We start from the raw sequence: 21,028 nt of genomic DNA on the forward strand, positions 1-21,028 counted from the left end.
TTTTTCTCTGCAACGTTACTTATCTGCTGTTATGAAACAATCAGTTGGCAAGTAATGGGGCAAAAGCTATCTTTGAAAATCAATCATCATTACATCTACAGCCATGAGAGCTTGGTAGAAATCCTATGCATTTGATGGGAAAATATTGCATTAATAATGCTGCACTGTTTCATGCCTTCAAAATGTTTTTGACATGAACTGAAGTTTCAAGAGATAGCCAACTCTCTATTCACTCCCAGGGAAGAGAACGCCAGCCCTTTGGGATCAGATGGACACTTCATTCAAGGAACAGAAGCTATTAGGTTGATTAATATAGACTGCAACTGTAGATTAATATGCGAGGTGTTTTATTTAATTTTAATGTGGAAGATTTAGAATTTATGCTTGGATGGCGAATTTCTCTCCAGGCCAGCATTGCAATGGATGCTTACCTCCAAGCCAGCATTGCAATGGATGTTTACCTCCAAGCCAGCATTGCAATGGATGTTTACTTCCAGGTCAGCATTGAAATAGATGTTTAACCCCAGACTAGCATTTCAATGGCTGTTTGCCTTCAGACCAACAGTGCAATGAATGTTTTAACTCCATACCATCATTGCAATGCATGCTTACCTGCAGGACAGCATTTCAATGGATGTTTCCCTCCAGGCCCTGGACCAGCAAGCGTGTTTCATCTCCAGGAATGGCAGTGATGGCATGGGCGGGAGCTACATGGAGGAGCAGGGCAGTGTAGTCGGGTAGGACCGGATGGAGTCGATTGCGTCAGAATTTTGTGAATTCACCCGTGTTTAGAAATATGAGCACACAATAACACTTTAATCAAATCCTTCAATGTTGAAGGAGGTGAGTTCTGATCGAGGTTCAGTTTTAGTCTGTATGATTTTACTTGAATAGAGTGCAAACTTGTGTTTGTTACGACTGCTATTTTAACTCAGTACTGAGGGAATGCTGTATTCCAGAGCTCAGTGACCCATTCGGTACTGGTGTAATGCCAGGGCCTTCTGGGCTGGAAATCCATCCTGGGCGATGGCCCGAAACGGGCGTTTCCAGCTCCGCCACTCATTGTAGGCAGCACCTGATAATCACATCCGTGAGAGAGAATATTGGGCCAGGCATAAAACGTGCGGCCGACGCGATCTCACGTTGTTGATGCTTGCTGCAATAGGTTAAATGTACTGCAGTATGTGTATTGGTGGGTTGAACATGAATGTGCTTCCTTCCTATCCTTATATATTACTCCAGAAAACCACCAGTGTCTGTTCACCGTCAGGAACATGAGAGAAGAACTGTTCATGATTACTTGTAAAACGCCATATCCGTATTCAGGCAGCAGTTTCTATTTTTACAGAGGATGCCAGGATGAACCAATCAAACCTGTGAGAGCCAGTTGAATGCAATACACAATGCCTATGCTGCCACAAAGTGATTGGGCACTGGATCAGCAGATCATTCCTGTGTTTATAGAAAGACACTATCAGAGAGGGAGATCACCTCATAGAGAAGTGATCCTGTGAAGGTAACTGTCGTGGATAACTTTCAATACTTTTCACTCTAAGACCATCCAATACCGATCGATGTCCACACATGTTTAGTTTTAGTTTAGAGATACAGCACTGAAACAGGCCCTTCGGCCCACCGAGTCTGTGCCGACCACCAACCACCCATTTATACTAATCCTACACTAATCCCATATTCCTACCAAACATCCCCACCTGTCCCTATATTTCCCTACCACCTACACTGGTGACAATTTATAATGGCCAATTTACCTATCAACCTGCAAGTCTTTTGGCTTGTGGGAGAAAACCCACGCAGACACAGGGAGAACTTGCAAACTCCACACAGGCAGTACCCAGAATTGAACCCGGGTCGCTGGAGCTGTGAGGCTGCGGTGCTCGCCACTGCGCCACTGTGCCGCCCGCTATGAAGAATATGGGAGTGAGTCATTCAGTCATAGAATCATTAATCGCAGAAAAGAAGGCCATTCGTCCCATCGAGTCCATGCAGTGCCTCCACGGATCGAAAAGGATTGTTGTTAGCAGAAATAGGGTGCTAATGAATCGTCCACACATTTTAGGCCCTGCCAAATCTTACTTTCCGCTGGATGTAAAGTAGACAACAAATACACTGTCGCCCATTTCCCACTCCAGTCCAAGGCAAATATCATCCTGGATTTTCTGGTGGAGGGATGTCTTTCACCTACATTTTCTGTTCATTATTATCCAACACAGTGTATTGGGGTAGATATTTTGGAGGGTAAAACCTGAGGTATTGAAATCCACCCCGTGACACACCCTGCCCAATTATCCAGGTATAAGCTTCAGGGGAAATGTTATTCCCTATTTGGAAAAGGAAATGCCAAACCATTACACGATCCAAGTGGATTGCTGTCTCACAATATTATAACTTCAAACATGATCAAATTCAGAGCAAGTCAGATGACATTTTGGAAGTAAACCCGCCCTGATGGAATGAGACTGGTTTAGGTACAGGCCCACCACGCATTTAATGTTCCACTCCATTTAACCATCCGTTGAATTTATTGAGAGTACATGCAAAAAGAGCACAACATGTGAAGGTCTGTAACTTCCTGGAGAAAGACAGCAGACATTCCACAGATCTATCTCTATCTGTCCTGTCCAGTTATTCGACAACAAATCCGACAGCAGCGCCAGGGGTATCTTTTGTTGAATGGACTGGGTGTATGTCGTCGGGGAGAAGGTCAGCATTGCCTGCACCGTGGCTGCAGATGATCGCAGTAAAATCTTCTACTCTTACAGATCGAGCCAAAGGCTGTATTATTCACAAATCGACACAAATGACAACATTGGAAATTTCTCAGTGACCAGTAAATACCAAGGAGGGCGGTACAAACCTTCATCCATAGAAGGTGGTTAGAATCCCAGTTCAGTGAATCTGTGCTGGTCACTATAGCAGGTGCGTGAAGGGGAGCAGTGATTGTTAATACGTCTGTTCAACATCCTTTGGTATTTGCAGAAATTCATATCTGTTGCATTGCAACAGTGCTTAGATGTCGCAGAGTGTGTCTGTGCACTCAGCTTCTGGCTGTCTCTGTAACAACGGAGCACATGTTCATCTCTAATGTTGAAAGAGGAAAGTGTTGGTCGACAAATAATTAAATCGAATTTACAGCATAGAAAGAAAACATTCGACCCAAATGCTGGGCGCTGACGTTTATTCTCCCCATGAGCCTCATCTACTTTACTTCATCTCATCCGATCTGTACATCCTTCCATTGCTCACTCACTCATGAATATCTATCTGCTCCTCAAATGTTTCTAAACGATTCTCCTGAATCTCTCCCTGTGATAAAATGTTCAACATTCTCCCCATTCTCTGGGTAAAGAAGTTTCTCCTGAATTCCCCCATTGCACTTGTTAGTGGCTATCTTCTATTGATATCCCCTAGTTTGGGCCTCGCCCGCAAGTGAAAACATTTTCTCTACATCTAACCGATCAATGTTAGGCGACCACCATCCAACCCGCGAACTATATGTAACCTGGTTTGTGAGGAAAGTAGTGTGTGTGGCTAAAAGTGGTAAATAATTCCAGAACAGGGAAGTAGGGTGTACTGAAGCAGCAGTGTGTTGTAAGCGAATTGATAAAGGGGAAGTGAATGTGGGGAAACCTACAATGTGGTCATTAAGGCATGTCTAAACTTTAGCTACATTTGTAACTGATGCACCATGTGGGCTGGTTACTTGGAGACTGGGGAGTCAGCGGAGTGAAGTAATTCTTGTTACCAGACAAGGGCTGGAGGACAGAGAACTAGCTATGCAATGTGGATCAAACTTGAGGGATGAGGCTGCCAGAAATAAGCAGATGGCAAAACCGGTGAAATGTTGACTGACTGTGGCTGATGTAGTGCACCTGCGGCATTAGCAACAGCTGACTGATCAATCACTGTGCATCGGATGGTCAGTTCCAGCCGCTTCCGAGCTGATCCCACAGGTAGCATGCAGTAAACAAGGTATAAGAAAGTGTGCTCCGAAGTGCTGGCTAACTAGCTCAGGACAAAGTAATCTGATCAACTACTTGAAGAATCGAAAGGGGAGGACTGATCATCTGGTCCGTTCCGACACTCGAATGAGCCTAAGCAACCTAGCTTATGGAGAGACGTGAGTATAATCTCTGTTGAAGATAAGAGTTGGAAACGCTGAATAAACGTGTTATGTGTGAACAATAATTTGGTAGTCTTGAGTCGTTGACACTCAGAGTAAACCTCCTGACCAGTCCTGAGGATGGACTGCAGAATTCCCTTCATAATCATAGTGCCCTCTATCCGGGCACCCCTCAGTCCTCTCTGTTCCAAAGAAGAGAGCACCCGCCTGTTCAAACTTTCCTGATGATTGTAACTTGTCAGTTGGAGTATCATATTTCTTAATCAGCTCTTAACTTTCTCCTATGTCTCTTCATTTTTTTGTTATTAATATGGAAACCAGAATTGTGCACACTATTCCAATTGTAATCTAATCATTGTTCGCACACTGTGGGGTATTATAGTCCCTTCAAGGTTCCTGATGTTCAATTTTACCCCCTACATGTCTGAAATATCAAAGTGAACAGATTAATCCCGCAATGACAGCACGGCACCAGGATTTGAACTCCAGTAAGTGGCATATTTCGAGTTACCTGCAGAATGGCTGCTCTTGTCACATACAGGTTCCACCCTCAGATTCTGACCTGAATACCGGGATTTCCAAAATGATCGACTTATGTGAAATATGTTAATTTAATTATACTGTGTGACTCGATATCCTTTCCAAGATTGCATTTCAACATCACCTTCCAAACCCTGACACACAGAACACAGCGGACAAGGGCAGCACGCATATGGGTAAACCACCTGTGAGTTCTCCTCCACGCCACACAACTTCCTGGCATGGAGCTATATCGGCTGTTCCTTCAATATCGTTGGTTCAAAGTCCTGGAATTCCCTTCATCTCACCACCAGCTTCTCAAGGGCAATAAGTGATGGGCAATAAATGCTGGCCTAGCCAGCGACGCCATATCCCAGCACACAGCATCTCTTCACTCCATTATTTGAAAGGCAAATCGGCACCATTTATTTGAATTGTTCACTGCTATAAATTAGGTTATGTCTCTACTAAATTACTGGCATTGATCATTTCAAACTAATAAAAACTTGCTTTTAATACCCCAGAGTGAAATTTCAGTGCTGAACCCACGGTTAGGAAATGGATCCCCTGCTGATTAATTCTGTGCCTCATTGCTGTTTGATTCCTGTCATGACGTCCTCACTTGTCCTTTGGCCCAGTTTCAACAGTCACTGTAAACATTTCCCGTTAACACAGGACAATTATTATTGAGGTACCAGGCTTGCACTGCACAAGAAAATCTACAGACTCAATTTCTTCTTCTTCTTTCCATTTATTTGACCACAGAACCGCTGGCACTGCAAGGGATATCTCTTGATCAACAGACTGGAGTGCATGTAGAGGGAGAGATGGTCACCATTATTTGCAAATACAGAACCTTCATCAAAGGATGATGGTTAGAATCCAAACTCAGTAAAGTTTTGATAGTCACTGAAGCAGATAAGTGAAGGCGGATTGAGATTGTTTGAAATTAAGGTCAGCACTCTGAGTATTCTTTTTAAAATGCTTTAAGTCTGGTATGCATTATATTCCAATTGCCATTAATTCAACTTTACCAATTGCAGATGCCCCCTAACCAAATCTATCAGTGGCTTGTGATGTTACTGCTAAGGGTGGAGAGGTCATTTTGAACTGTATAAGCTCCCAGAACATTCCTTCCATCACATTTTACCTTTACAGACAAGGAGAAGCCAATTACTTAGATGTCCAGTCTGCTGATGCAGGGAGTAATTCTGTCACCTTCACCATCAGGAATATAGATCATGGTGAAGGAAAACAGTATACCTGTCTGTATGAAACAGATGTAGGGGTAAGTAGGATAACAGCAGCTGAGTGACCCTGTACACATCACTGTAAGTGACTGACATTCTCAAATTCATTGTGTTTATCAGACCTCAGTAAAAGCTGTATCTGTTTGATTTTTAGTCTGTGTTAGTTGTGTAAGGACCTGTTTACCACGGTGTGAAATGATAGCCGGCTGGCGTAGGCTCTGCTGTGGCTCTGATTCTCATCCTTACTCGGTCGGGTGTTTGTCTCTGGAGGAAAGAAACGTTAAACGTAATATAGTACATTAAAGTCGCACAAACTAATATAACTGTCATCTCTTCTTCACCACAACTAACCAAATCCTTAAACCATTTAGCACCTGACCCCAAACCTCTGACATTTAAATATAGGAGGAACACTATCTGAAAGGTGAAATAGCCAATGGAAAAACTGAAATTGACTTGATAGAAATTCATCTTGCCGGAATGCCAAGAGAGGCAAAAATCACAATGGTCGCCTGGTACTCACGTCGCTTGATATTCAGTTCCATGGTTTTCACTAGCTTTGAATAAATGGCTGGGTGTATACCACTACTTCTGGGGCATATGGTTAGATTGGAAATTTGCCTTGGCTGGTGAAAAAAAGCAGAGAGGCCATACCGCACAGGCCGATCCAACAAAGACAATTTTCTACCCAACCATGCCAGTTTCTGAAGAATGAGTGGGAGATCGCAGACATTTCTCTCAGGAGAGAGATCATGGAAAGGAGATTGTATAGAGCGTGTTCAGATGGCATGGAAGAGGGAAAGCTGGAACATGGCAGGAAATGAGTGTTAGACAAAGGGATGCAAACACAACTGGTAAAAGTTAAGCTAGTACTGATATAAGAAATTACTCATTCAATGAATAATGGTGCGAGGCATAGATTCTCAACAAATATCTTGGAATCAATGACAAAATAGTTCGAGGCAGCAATGGGGGCAGGGGACTGCAGAGACTTACTGTGGAATGTTTTAAGACTCACTGAACGGCCTCCCTTGCGTTTAGACTTTTGTTTTTGTCACACTCAATTGAAGTACAGCGATTGTCAGGAGGCCTGATGCCTGTCTGAGCTAAAACTTTCTGCACTTCCGGGGTCCGTATCCCTCTATTCCCATCCTCTTCATGTATTTGTCAAGATGCCTCTTAAACGTCGCTATCGTACCTGCTTCCATCACTACCCCCAGCAGAAAATTCCAAGAACTCACCACTGTGGAAAGAACTTGCCTCGCACATCCCCTCTAAACTTTGCCCCTCGCACCTTAAACCTATGTCTCTTAGTAACTGACTCTTGCAGCCTGGGAAAAAGCTTGTGACTATCCACTCTGTCCATGCCACTCATAACTTTGTAAACCTCTATCATGTCGTCACTCCACCTCCGTCGTTCCAGTGAATACAATCCGAGTTTATCCAACCTCTCCTCATAGCTAATACCTTCCAGACCTGGGAACATCCTGGTAAACCTCTTCTGCATCCTCTCCAAAGCCTCCATATCCTTCTGGTTCACCCTCCCCATTCAGAAAGCCCCCTGTCCGTTCAGAGACATCCTTGACCCTGGCACCAGGGAGGCAACATACCATCCTGGAGTCTCTTTCACGTCCACAGAAGCACCTATCTGTGCCCCTGGCTAGAGAGTCCCCTATAACTATTGCTGTTCTCCCTGTCAACCGCGTGGGTTTTTGCCGAGTGCTCCAGCACCTCCCACAGCCAAAGACTTGCAGGTTGATAGGTAAATTGGCCATTATAAATTGCCCCTAGTATAGGTCGGTGGAAGGGGAATATAGGGAAGGTGGGGTTGTGGTAGGAATCTGGGATTAGTTTAGGGTTAGTCTAACTTGGTGGTTGATGGTCGGCACAGACTCAGTGGGCCAAAGGGCCTGCTGTTTCTCTCAATAAATAAATAAAGAAGGTGAGAAGTAGCCACATTCTGGCCCATTGTTGGTTACCATGGGATGGTGGGTTCTGTGGCTCCCAACAGAGGCAAGATGTGTGTGAATTTTCGGCCTTAAAAGTAGCTCACGGGAGAGAGAGGAAGAGGGAAAATCAGAACAAGATCGCCAAAATCCAGTTCAGCTGAAAGCTGAGATCTCCAACGAAAAGCCAAAGAATGTACATGTTTCTTCTACACTTCAACCGGTTGAAGTAAAGAACTGCAAGTGATCACCATCCCCAGACTGAAATCTCAAGCAAAAGAGAAACTTGCAAGCAAACCAGGCCTGCAGCTTCAAAAAAAAGTCCTCCAAGGGGATTCAACATGTTTACCATGAACCCTGAATATCTGCATCACTGAAAATCACTTTTTGTTTTTAATCTATCGCCTATGCGCACGTGTGTGTGTATGTGTGTGTGTGATTGCATGAGAGGGTGCAATTGCGACCATTTAGGGAATTGAAGATTGCTCAATAAGTATTTCAACTTCCATTTGAAACCGACAACAAAATCTGACGCTGTCTATTTGACAAATAAAGCAAAAAGGGGTTAAAACCAGAGTAACAAAAAGACTTGCTGCGGTCGGTCGAAAGACGAAAAGTGGGAACCACCCAGACCTCTTACCATCTGGCCGTAACATCTTTGAAAAATGAAGATAACGCCAAAAAACTGACCCTCTTTTGGGCTTATCCGACGCATCCCTCAACGCTGCTGTTATCATGCAATTTCAAGAATTACCTCAATCCCTTCCACTGCTCATATTTTAAGGCCACATTCTCTGTAACTTTTTTTAATGCATTTTGTGGGATGTGGGCGTCGCTGGCTAGGCCACTAATAAATGCGCACCCCTAATTTCCCTTGACAACTTAGTGGCTTGCTAGGCCATTTCAGAGAGCAGTTAAGAGTCAGCTGCATTACTGTGGGTCTGGAGTCACATGTTGGCCAGACCAGGTAAGTACAGCAGATTTGCTTCCCTGAAGGATATTAGTGAATCTAGTTAGTTTGTCCGACAATTTGATATTTTCATAGTCTACATTCCTGAGGTTAGCTTTTTTTTAAAGTCCAGATGCGTTTAGTTAATGAAATACAAATTCTCCAGCTGCCGAAGTGGGATTTAGATCTCCTAACTCTTAGTCCAGCCCTCTGGATCACCTGACCAGTCACGTAACAGCGATTCCACGGGCCCTGTTGTGCCTTTCACTGAAGGTGGAGGAGGGGAGGGGGGTTCAAAGACATTTTCTGCTCTTTTGACTTTTCTCATGCTCCTATCTGGAGACCAGTTGAAAGGTCTCAATTTCTAACAGTTATTTTTCCTTCTCAGGGAAGTGCAGAAGCAGCAAAGAAATGAAGTGAAACCATTAAACATTGAATTTTATTCAACAAATAAGCTTCCGCTCCCGCCACCCCAAACTTTCACACAGAGACTAGGACACAGTTACACATTTACTCACATGTAAACCCGTATTCTTTATTTTATTCATTTTTGGGATCTGTGCATCGCTAGCACAGATGGAAAGCATCCCCTACTTAAAAGCCGAGTGCCTCCTGACAACACAGTGCAGGCGCAGAATGATCACCGATGTATCACCAACGCGTCACAATGTTTGCCAACTTGCAAAAATGAATGTGTGCGTGCGTGAGCTTACGTCAGCATGCAAAGATGTCAGTCATAACTGCGCCCGAGTGTTGCCTCGCCCCTCAAAGACAGCGATCGCCGCCTCCGTTTCTCCCATCCAAATCAGTAACCCGCTCATTCCCGCTCTTCCCGCCTCAATCACCGCGATCAGTTTCCCCGCTCCTGACGACTCACTGCTCCCCCTCAGCAGCTTCTTCCGGTCCCCATCCCCACCACTGCGGGTGACAGCGGCGGGAAGCCAGTGGTCGAAGGGGGAGTGGGGGGGGTCGAAACGAAGAGGTGGGGAGTGAGTGGCGTACTGTTTGGGGTGGGATGGAGGTGGCCATGGCAGCCATTGGGGGTGGGGGTGGGTTTAATTTGCTTTGTGTGTCAAACTGAGGAATGCCATCTTTATTCCTGGTGGCATGCTGAGACGTCGCAGACAGTAACCTTTTAGTGGATGAGGCAGCATTCGTGCAAATGCAGCCAATTAAAAGACCAAGCACAATGGGACGCTGCTAGTTGTGAAATCTAGATGTAACAACTGGGGATCAGATGTAATTACAGCATGGCAAATTTACATTGGCAGATTTTTATTGTGCAAGGGGGAAAAAAAAGTGGTGCCCCAAAAATGTAACAAAAACACGTTTTAGTTAGCTGGAAGGGTGCGTAGTCGTGAGACATTTAGTATCTCCTGAATTGAGCTTGGAATATGTAGTCAGGTCTATGTGAGTTTTCAGGGACAATATGACTGGAGAATATTGGAGTCCAGGGCGAGGATGTGCAGATGTGATTCAAACCCACTATTAAATTCATACTGGTATTGTTGAATAATCCACCACTTGTTGCTGTCATGCACAATTAAAAAATAAAATCTTGCCAATTTGAGAAACAAATGATTAGGGGTTGGGATGTAGCATCGTTCACCCTCTGCAGGGCAGCAATAGAGGTAGTAGATCAGGGAAATGTAGTAGATGTAATTTATCTACGTTTTTGAAAAACTTTTAAAATAAGGTATCACAAAAGAAGGACTAATGCAGAGACAAGGGATACGTGGCACGTTGGATTTCTTACTGCCTTCAAGATAGAATGCAGAGAGTGGGGTGAAGGGTGGCAGTAAGTGGAATGTAGTGTTCCACATGGTATAGTGTTGGGATCACTGTTCACAATTTGTATTAATGATTTAGATGTTAGAATTAAAAAGACTAAATCGTCAGATGCTACCTTTTTTTTTGGGGGGGTGTGGTGGGAGATGGGAGGAATAGTCAATACTGAAGAGGTTGGCAACAAATTGTGAGGTAATATTAACGAACTTTCAGAATGTCCATTTAATGTGGAAATGAATTTCAACGTAGATAACTGTGAGGGCGTGCATTGTGGGAAGAAAAATAGGAGGCTGCATGTTACTTCGAAAATAGGTGTCTAAATGGGTTAGATGAGAAATGATGACTTGATAAAATAGCTACACAGTTTAACAAGGTCATAAAAATGCAAACCAAATACTTGGGCTTATTTCTATCGGGATAGAATTGACAATTAAGGAAGCTCTACTGAACTTGTTGGGAACCTGCTGGACTGTGTCCAATTCTGGTCGTCATATTATTTAAAAAAAAGACGAACATAGAGGGACTGGAGAGGGTGTGAAAAGGCTTTGCAAGGATGATACCAGAAATGCAGGGGTTATACCAATCAGGAGAGGATGAACAGGTTGGTTCTCTTTTCTCTTGAAAAGTGAAGGCTGAGGGGTGGATCTAATAGACGTCTGTAAAATTATCAAAGGTTTTGATCGAGTACATGTTTCCACTTCTGAGCAAGATTATAACTGGAGGCCATTGATATGAGATAGTCACCAAGAAATCAAGTAGGGAATTCAGAATACACGTCTTTCCCCAGTGGGCGGTGAGAATGTGGAACTCACTGCCACAGGGAGTGGTTGAAACAAATAGAATGGATGTATTTAAGTAGAGGCTAGATGTGCTCATGAGGGAGGGTGGAATGGAGAATTTTGCTGGTGCAATTATACAGGAAGGAAGGGAAGGTGTTCAAATGGAGCATTAACGCCAGCATGAACTGGTTGGACCGAATGGCCTGTTTCTATGCTGTATATCCTTTGCAACCGTTTTTGAATTTTGGCGTATGTAATCAGGCCTCAGTGAAGTTTTCAGGTGAACGATGACTGGAGGCCAATAAAACGTAGGGAGAGGATATACCAATAGCGTGATAGAGTCATTTGAGGCACAGAAGGAGGTCATTCTGCCCATCGAGCCCATACCGATTCTCCACGGAGCAATGCAGTCAGTCCCATTCGCCCGCTCGATCCCTGTAGCCCTGCAAGTTTATTTCTTTCAGGTGGCCATCCAACATTCTCATGAAGTATTGGTCATCTACACTTCCACCACCTTTGTGGGCAGTGAGTTCCAGGTCATTATCAACCGCTGCAGAAAAAGGTTCTTCCTCACATCCCTCCCCCGCATCTCCTGCCCAAAAACCATTCAATTCATATATAATGGGATCAGTTTTTCCTTGTCCAACTTATCTAAGTCTTTCAAATCTTGTACACCTTTATTAAATCTATCCTCAATCTCCTTTGTCCGGAGGAGAACAAACACGGATTTTCCAACATATCCTTTAAAACTAAAATGCCCCATCCCTGGAACCATTTCTGGAAAATCTCCTCCACACCCGCTCAAGGACTCTCACATCCTTCCTGAAGTGTGGCGATGAGAAATGAATATAATACTCCAGTTGGGGCTTAACAAGGACATTATAAAGGTTCAGCATAATTTTCCTCCTTTTGTACTCAATGCCTCTATTTACGAAGGCCAAGATCCCATATGATATCCCAACTGCGCTCACACTATGTCCAACCACCTTCAGAAATTGATGTAATTCCTTTTAAAGTAATTGTGCCATTATTGTACAAGGCTTTGATGTTTAAATTACAATTAAACAGCAACACCATTGCCAATTGGAGAAGCAAAATAACATTTGTTGGATGGAGCGTAGATCTTCCTCTCCAGGACAGGTAGATAAGCTCTCTTGCGCCAGTCGTGAGTCAGGGTGCGCACAGTGAGACAAAACATACATCCACAGTTTGCAATGTAAAACTGGACATGTGGCAGGCATAAGTTGTTGTAAGAGGAAGAGACTGGCACAAAGATGTGACAGAAAATTGACAACGGGTCGACAAACTCTCAGGAGATATATTAAGATCAATGCAGGTTTTTACAAAGTTGAAGCTAATGCGATTATCTCAGAATCAATTCACTCTTTGCCTAAGACTGTAAAATACGGATAATTATAAATTAGTATTGGGAAATTGCACCACTAAGCAATTATCGTGGCCGTAGGTCAACTCAGTGATAGACATAGCAATAATAAGTCACAAACTACAAATCTGACCCCTATCCCCAGAGAAACCTTGGTTAACCGATCTATTTCCTGGAGAAAGAGAGGAAATGAAAGGAAAGAACAAGAAAGGAGGCATTATCACATCCTCGTCAACAGCCAAATACCCATTTGTGCTTGTAAAGGACATACTACTCCAAACTCTTGGAAGTGTAGATGATGTAATCTGGTATGGTATTATCCTGGGGAGAACAGACCAACCATAGACCCCAATCGCATTGATAAAAAGGGCAAATATTTTAAGCACTCAACTATCAAGGTATTCTTTTATTTGTTATATTTTATTTAGACGCTGTCCTTAGACTGAAAACACAGCCGAAGAGAAACAAAGTAAGTTACAATTGGCCCAAGGGGTTACATCTATCCTTTGATACCGCCTTTTGTTTCACTCATTCTTGCTCTTGACGAGCAGTGCACTCATATCTTGCTGCTTTCTTTCACTGAGTCCATGTTCTGTTTTTAATATCTCAATTGTCTCGTTCTTTTGGTAAATATCAATGAGGACAAATGGCTTTGCAATCACATTTCAAACTATCTTAAAATAGCCACAGAAATGCACAAAGGAAGGAAAAGTGAATGGTTTTTGTTTCTCTAAGTGGATTGATCCTCAAGAGAACATAAATCTTTGAGTGGTGAAGTGTAGAATTGCTCCAGCTATGGGAAATGAAGGGAACTAACGTTTAGTTGCCATAATGTAAATGCTGCTATACAACTGGAGTAAGTGTACAGCAGTTACTGTTTCACAATCAGTTTATGTGTGGAATATGAAGAGTACTGCTATTTAAAGAAGGAAACTTTCTATTTCTGCCTCCTTTTGCCACTGTTCATCTGCTGAGAGAATTTCACCGAACTATTAGTGAGGAGGAGTTGAAAGGCTTCCCTATGGTCCCTCTCCTTGTTTGACATGCAACAGGGTTTATTTCTTTTAAACAGTGGATATGCCTACCAATTAAGTGAGCGTTTCACCCTTTTTGTGGCTACGATCAGAAACGAACAAATTGGACAGGTTTTCTTGTGTTTAAAAAAGAAAGGTGGGGGGTTAGTTTACTGTGCTTAATATCAAATCCCAATCTAAGTAAAATGATAAACTACGCTCTACGGCAGCACAGTGGTGCAGTGGTTAGCACCGCAGCCTCACAGCTCCAGCGACTCAGGTTCAATTATGGGTACTGCCTGTGTGGAGTTTGCAAGTTCTCCCTGTGTCTGCGTGGGTTTCCTCCGATTTTCTCCCACAGCCAAAAGACTTGCAAGTTGATAGGTAAATTGGCCATTATAAATTGCCCCTAGTATAGGTAGGTTGTAGGGGAATATAGGGACAGGCGAGGATGTGGTAGGAATGTAGGATTAGTATAAATTGGTGGTTAATGGTCGACACAGTCTCGGTGGGCCGAAGGGCCTGTTTCAGAGCTGTTTCTCTAAATCAAATCATAAATCAAACTTTCACACAAACACGGAAATCACACAAGCAGGTTACAGAGTGCAGAAGAATAGATTGGTTGGATTAGAGTTTACATAAAAAATACTCTGTGGAGTCTGGTAATTTAGTTGTCTTCCGGCTGAACTCGTGGTGCTGAAGTTTTTGGCTTTTAATGCCAGCCAACTGGTTCAGGGTTTTCTTGGAGACAGTGATGCAGATGGTTCTCTTCCTGGTGTCCCTGTCTGCAGCAAAGATAGATTTAGATGTTTTGCAGCCATTAGGCAAGGTTCGAATTTAGAGGATTATAGGGGGACAGATAGAGAGAGAGACGAGGGTTCTGCACTGTTCAAAACAGGTCTTCTCTGCTGTGGAGAGAAGAAGCTGGAATTTTTCACACTGATGGAGAGTCTTAGAATTAGAACATTACAGTGCAGTACAGTCCCTTCGGCCCTCGATGTTGCGCCGACCTGTGAAACCATCTGACCTACACTATTCCATTTTCATCCATATGTCTATCCAATGACCACTTAAATGCCCTTAAAGTTGGCGTATCTACTACTGCTGCAGGCAGGGCATTCCACGCCCCTACTACTCTCTGAGTAAAGGAACTACCTCTAACATCTGTCCTATATATATCGCCCTTCAACTTAAAGCTATATCCCCTCGTGTTTGCCATCACCATCCGAGGAAAAAGGCTCTCACTATCACCCTATCTAACCCTCTGATTATCTTATATGTCTCTATTAAGTCACCTCTCCTCCTCCTTCTCTCCAACGAAAACAACCTCAAGTCCCTCAGCCTTTCCTCGTAAGACCTTCCCTCCATACCAGGCAACATCCTAGTAAATCTCCTCTGCACCCTTTCCAAATCTTCCACATCCTTCCTATAATGCAGTGACCAGAACTGCACGCAATACTCCAGGTGCGGTCTCACCAGAGTTTTGTACAGCTGCAGCATGACCTCGTGGCTCCGAAACTCGATCCCCCTACTAATAAAAACTAATACACCATATGCCTTCTTAACAGCCCCATTAACCTGGGTAGCAACTTTCAGGGATTTATGTACCTGGACACCAAGATCTCTCTGTTCATCTACACTACCAAGAACCTTCCCATCAGCCCAGTACTCTGCATTCCGGTTGCTCCTTCCAAAGTGAATCACCTCACACTTTTCCGCATTAAACTCCATTTGCCATCTCTCAGCCCAGCTCTGCAGCCTATCTATGTCCCTCTGTACCCTACAACATCCTTCGGCACTATCCACAACTCCACTGACCTAGTGTCATCCGCAAATTTACTAACCCACCCTTCTACACCCTCTTCCAGGTCATTTATAAAAATGACAAACAGCAGTGGCCCCAAAACAGATCCTTGCGGTACACCACTAGTAACTAAACTCCAGGATGAACATTTGCCATCAACCACCACCCTCTGTCTTCTTTCAGCTAGCCAATTTCTGATCCAAAGCTCTAAATCACCTTCAACCCCATACTTCCGTATTTTCTGCAATAGCCTACCGTGGGGAACCTTATCAAATGCATTAATGAAATCCATATACTCCACATCCACTGCTTTACCCTCATCCACCTGTTTGGTCACCTTCTCGAAAAACTCAATAAGGTTTGTGAGGCATGACCTACCCGTCACAAAACCGTGCTGACTATCGCTAATGAACTTATTCTTTTCAAGATGATTATAAATCCTGTCTCGCATAACCTTTTCCAACATTTTACCCACAACAGAAGTAAGGATCACAGGTCTATAATTACCAGGGCTGTCTCTACTCCCCTTCTTGAACAAGGGGACAACATTTGCTATCCTCCAGTCTTCCGGCACTATTCCTGTCAACAATGACGACATAAAGATCAAGGACAAAGGCTCTGCAATCTCCTCCCTAGCTTCCCAGAGAATCCTAGGATAAATCCCATCTGGCCCAGGGGACTTATCTATTTTCACACTTTCCAACATTGCTAACACCTCCTCCTTGTGAACCTCAATCCCATCCAGCCTAGTAGCCTGAGTCTCAGTATTCTCCTCGACAACATTTTCTTTCTGTACTGTAAATACTGACGAAAAATATTCATTTAAAGCTTCCCCTATCTCCTCTGATTCCACATGATGGAATCATGATGGTCTGTCACATGATGGCCCGGGATATTCTCTGCTTTGTATCTTAACTAGTGAGCAATCTCAATGCAAATTGTGGTGGCCACATTAGCTGTTTTTATCAGTTTTTTTTGCCTCCTGCTTTCTTTTAAAAAAATAATTCAGGTTTCCAACCGATGGATTGAAAAGTCATCATTCGGCATTGCACGTATTCATAACTTTAAGACAATGGATTTATTTTTCTGATCGATTTCACCATTTATTGCAGCATCAGCGAGACACCATCCAAGCCCTCAGTGAAGACTCGACCCTCTGTGCAGCGGTGAAGGTTTAGAACATTTGCAGGTCTCCTGGGCACAAGGCACATCCCCTCAACAAACAGTCCAGTGCCAAGCAACATGACGATCATTAGTATGTCAATCAATGCTATCCAGAGGAGCTTGAGAAAAAGAATCTGCAACAGAGATCTTACCCCACTATTGAGGTTCCATCACATGTTAATCAAGCCCTTTTTGGATTTTTTTTGGAACATAGGAAACAAAAGGAGGTCATTCATCCCACTCAACTTACTGTTACTCAATTAGCTTAACATTACATGTACTTCGATCTTATCTGCCATCAATGTTCTACACTCATGCTTAATCCGGCCGCATAATATAACCCTCTGAGCTCAGTGTCATTCTGTCCAGTCTGCACCACCTCCCAGGCCAATATATCCTTCCTGAGACGCTGACACCAGAAATGAACATGGTTACTCCAGATGGGATTTTCCTAAACATCCGTACAACTGAAACGTAACTTCCACTACTTGGTCTTCCCAACCTCCTTGAGCTTTTTGTTTTAAATTATTTCAAGCTATGTGGGTGTCCCTGGAAAGGCCAGCATTTGCTGCCCGTCCTACAATATCCTTGATGACTGGGTGGCTTGCTTGCCTATTTAATGGTGCAGTTGAGTGTCCACCACATTGCTGTCTGGAGTCGCATGTAGGACAGACCAGGTGAGGTCGGCCTTCCCGAAAGGGGCGAAAGTGACTCAATAGTCTAGCTGAGGACGAACTAGTGTCTTATACAAGTTCAACGTTCAACATAACTGCCTTGTTCTTATACTCTATGCCCCTATTAGGAAAGCCCAGGATACTGTATGCTTTAGTAATCTCACTCTCAACCTGTCCTACCACCTTCAATGACCTATGCATATATATACCTCGGTCCCTCTTCTCCTGCACCCGTTTTAGAATTGTTCCCTTTATTTTTATTGTCTCTCCATGTTTTTCCTACCAAAATGAATCACCTCACATTTCTTTGCATTGAACTTCATCTGCCACCTGTCTGCCCATTCCACCAACTTGTTTATGCCCTTTTGAAGTTCGACACTATCCTGCTGACAGTTCACAATACTTCCAAATTTCGTATCATCTGTAAACTTTGAGATTGTTCCCTGTAGACCAAGTTTTAGGTCAATAATATATATCAGGAAAAGCAAGGGTCCTAACACTGATGCCTGGGGAACTCCACTACAAACCTTCGTCCAACCTGGAAAAGCATCCATTAACCACTGTTCTTTGTTTCCTGTCACTCAGCCAATTCCGTGTCCATGTTGCTACCTCCCTTTTATTCCATGAGCTGCAAGTTTTCTCACAAGTCTGTTGTTTGGCACTGTATCAACCGGCTTTTGAAAGTTCATGTACAACATCAACAGCATTGCCCTCATCAAACCTCTCTGTTACCTCTTCAGAAAACTCCAGCAAGTTAGTTAAACAGGATTTTCCCTTAAGGAATTCATGCTGCCTTTTATTAGTTACATCGCATTTATCCATGTAACTACTGATTTTGACCCGACTTACATTTTCGAGACGTTTCCCCACCACCGAAGTTAAAATGACTGACCTAAAGCCACTTGTGTAATCACCCCACTGTCAGCCTTTGGCTTTCTCTATGTCTCATTGCATGTCACTGCAGTTTGAAAATATCAAACACTGATCCAACACTTGTCCCCAAAACACTCACAGGAAACCCCCAATGTTTCCTTTCTAATTTAGCTCTAGTGCACAGACAAATCTAATTTTTTAATTTTATCGATTTCATCATTATTAGATGTAAAGTTTCGCCTATAATTTCGCCTGCTCTCTCTCCCTCTCTCTCTGTCTCTCTCTCTGTCTGTGTTTCCCCCTCTGTCTGTTTCTCTCCCTCTCTCTCTCTGTCACTTTCTCCCTCTGTATCTTTCTATCTCCCTCTGTATATTTTCTCTCCGTCTGTATCTGTCTCTCTCCCTTTCTCCCTGTCTCTCTCCCTCTGCACCTGCAACTCTCTCTCTCCCTTTCTCTCTCTTTCTGTATGTTTCTACCGTTGTCTCTTTCCGTCGAGCTCTGTCTCTCTCTCTCCCTCATTCTCTGTACCACTCTGTGTCGTTCTGCCTCCATCTCTCCCTCCCTCTGTCCCTGGACAGCAATGCTTTGAGCTATTTCTTCGTTAATTTTGAACCTGTAACTCTTGCCCTTGTTTGGTATGTCATTGCTAATTGAAAATATCAAACACTGTTCCAACACTCACCCCTGAAACACTCACACCAATCGACCAACACATGATTGGTCAGACAATGAGGATTCTGACTGGGCTTCTGTCAAAGTCTCGTTTAGCTATCTCATCTATCTCGCACAGATTTCACTCCGTCCCTCTCTCCATTTCTCCATTTGCTTTCATTTTTCTCTCTCCTCTGTCCTTCTGCCCCCTTTAAATGTAGAGAGGAAGCTCCCTCTACTTTATACACAGAGAGGGTGCTCGCTCCACCTTATACGCAGAGAGGGAGCTCCCACCATTTTAGACATAGAACGACCTCCCTCCATTTTAAACGTAGCGGGGGAGCTCCCTCTATTTTATACAGTCATCATGGTGGGATTTGAACGCCTGTCTCCAGGCCATTAGGTTGGACCTCTGGAGTACTCGACCAGTCATATTATCACTATGCGACTGCCTCACCAATGGACGTGATCAATGTCTGTCCCCTGATATAATTCATGGCACTTTCTTGTTTGCAAACCTAAAGATTGTCGCGAATCAAAGACTCACAGTTCACATTTTAACTGGGAAAAGTCAGGAACATAGTGAAACGGGATTGATTTGGTCCCTGGATGCAGTGTACACTGCAGACAAATCAGTTGCATTTACAATAAATCCGTCAGGAGTGAACAATGCCAATACAATAATATGGAGAATGTAAAGTAAGCCACTCGTAATTGTAGCATCCGTACAGTATGAGTACAGATTTCAGGTTTATTCGCAAGAGAGGTTTCGCTAAGAAAATGTCATTGACATTGAAATGATTGTGCTTATCCACCACATTGTTTACATCAGAGTCCAAGCTGCTGATGTAATGTGTTTGTTCAGGTGAGTGTAACTAATAGCAATGATCAGGGGTATAACAATGTCAGTGGAGAATAATCCCTTGTATAAATCAGGACACATTGGAAGGGATCAGCTCAGAGTACCTGCTGCTGTGCGTTCCAGGCTAACAGAGGTCTCTGCTTCTCACAGAAATGGGCGATCCAGTAATCCTTCAGATGGAAAGAATTTATTATCCGATACTTGTAGCAATTGGAGTTCTTGGTGAGCCAGTATCTCAGCATTTATTGGTGTAAATGGGTGATAACTGTGCTGTTATAGTCGGTATGATTTCGCAGTGTGTTTTTTACACAGCCAGCTGTTCTTTTTTCGCAATTTGCCAAGGGAGTCGCCTCATTGTCTACTCATTCGTTCTTGCAGGAGTTGTATTATGTCTTTAATGGTATTGTCTGAAGTAACAGTAGCATTATTTCTGGATTATTCTGTGCATTGAATGTATTTGCATGAGATGTTTAGGTTAGGATGAAGGATAAGATCAGTTTCATGATGTGTATCTAACCGCTTCTGAATGTTGTTTTTTTCTGTGATTGATAATGAGACATCTCACGGCATCACTATTACAAGGGGACAGCACAATGTCCTCCCTCCCCAATAACATGGCTCAGTTTAACTAGGATCTCAATGTAATTATTGGTTACACTGTTATCAAATATTATTTAATTATGTGTGTGTCTGACGCTACCTCAGAGGTCTGGTACTGAATTGAGTTTGCTGCTGGCACATTCACATCTACTTCTCTGCTTCGCTGTGGAGCCTTCACTGTCACTGGACTACATTGTAAAATAGAAAGTACTGATGTGATGTTTTATTGGTTTACACTCCATCAGTTGGAATCAATAGTCTTTAATTTATCTGTAGATTATCGGCTGCAGCGCTGATGTTGGCTTTTTATTAATTAGACAATCCCACATTCTAACGATTTACTTTATAATTCCAGGAGAAGGAATTTCAATGTTTGTGAGGGTTGTCTGGAAGAAGCTTTCGATCCTGTTTATTCCATGTATTGTAGATGAAGTGAAGAGTGTAGGTGAACAGGTGGAAACTTGGGTGCTCTGTCGATACATTAAATTATTCACAGAGGTTTCACCATTGAACAAACTGACTCTGATAATAGAATCATTGAACTTGGGGCAATGAAAAGAACACAGGCACAGAATGTTAGGAATAAATCGTATGTGAAAAGAAGTATTAAGTAACAGTTTGCAGGATGTGA

The sequence above is a fragment of the Heterodontus francisci genome, chromosome 45 (genome assembly GCF_036365525.1).
Source record: "Heterodontus francisci isolate sHetFra1 chromosome 45, sHetFra1.hap1, whole genome shotgun sequence".
Classification (NCBI taxonomy): domain Eukaryota; kingdom Metazoa; phylum Chordata; class Chondrichthyes; order Heterodontiformes; family Heterodontidae; genus Heterodontus; species Heterodontus francisci.